The following is a 788-nucleotide window of genomic DNA, read 5'->3' as shown; positions in this document are numbered from 1 at the left end:
ATATACTTTTATAATATGTTACGTGCAAAAAAAATTCAAGGGTCTGATTGCTCCATCAGATGCCACTTGATAAGCTACGTTATAGGTAGATCACTAAATGCACTAAAATGCATGAAACTATACATTGTGAAGGCGCTAAAGTCAATGATCATTTAAGGAGAACTATGGGGTTAGGGCTTTTCCCCATAGTTCTCCTAAGGGTTACGGGAGGACACAAACTAGCGTCCTCCCGTCACCCTAAGGTCAGTATACCGCGAGCTACAATTATGTCTGGATCCGCCCAGCTGCATGAGTGACAGCTGTCTCTGCCTATCTAGAGGCAGAGCCAGCTGTACTAGACAGCCTATCTAGAGGCAGTGTCAGCGATGGAGGATCGGAGGGGGGATTCCAGTCCCTCCCTTGTCACGGCAGAGAGCTGTGACAGACATGTGAGCGAATGCTGGTATGTGTTCGCTCACTTCCCGATCTACTGAGCCAACCTGTGACAGTCTCATTGTCACAGGTCGGCTAGAACTATGAGGTGAGTAAAAAGCACTCACCTCATAGTTCTCCTTTAAATATAGACTTAGTGTATGCAGGTTTTATATTTGATATGGCTCAGGTGCAGTCAGAAAAACTTTTTAACAATTGAAAGAACAAGTTATTTTTTAAACTTTACGTATAAAACAATGCAAACGTTGTATAAAAGCATACAGGTGAAATTCACACACAACACTCAGAAGTGCTCAGGACAAACATTTACATGCAGCCTTAGTGTGTATACCAAAGACAAGGGATATATATATATA

The 788-nt window shown here is 42.4% G+C and overlaps 1 protein-coding gene across 2 annotated transcripts in view; it reads left to right on the top strand.

Annotated features, from left to right (window-relative positions):
* LOC108796186 (probable cation-transporting ATPase 13A4) overlaps window positions 1-788 on the top strand; it is a 61,533-nt gene that overhangs the window by 9,196 nt on the left and 51,549 nt on the right. The window lies entirely within an intron of this gene.

Source organism: Nanorana parkeri, unplaced genomic scaffold, assembly GCF_000935625.1.
Source record: "Nanorana parkeri isolate BGI_ZX_2015 unplaced genomic scaffold, ASM93562v1 scaffold29, whole genome shotgun sequence".
NCBI classification, from domain to species: domain Eukaryota; kingdom Metazoa; phylum Chordata; class Amphibia; order Anura; family Dicroglossidae; genus Nanorana; species Nanorana parkeri.
The sequence above is the reverse complement of the archived record's forward strand: the minus strand, read 5'-3'. Positions and strand labels throughout refer to the sequence as shown.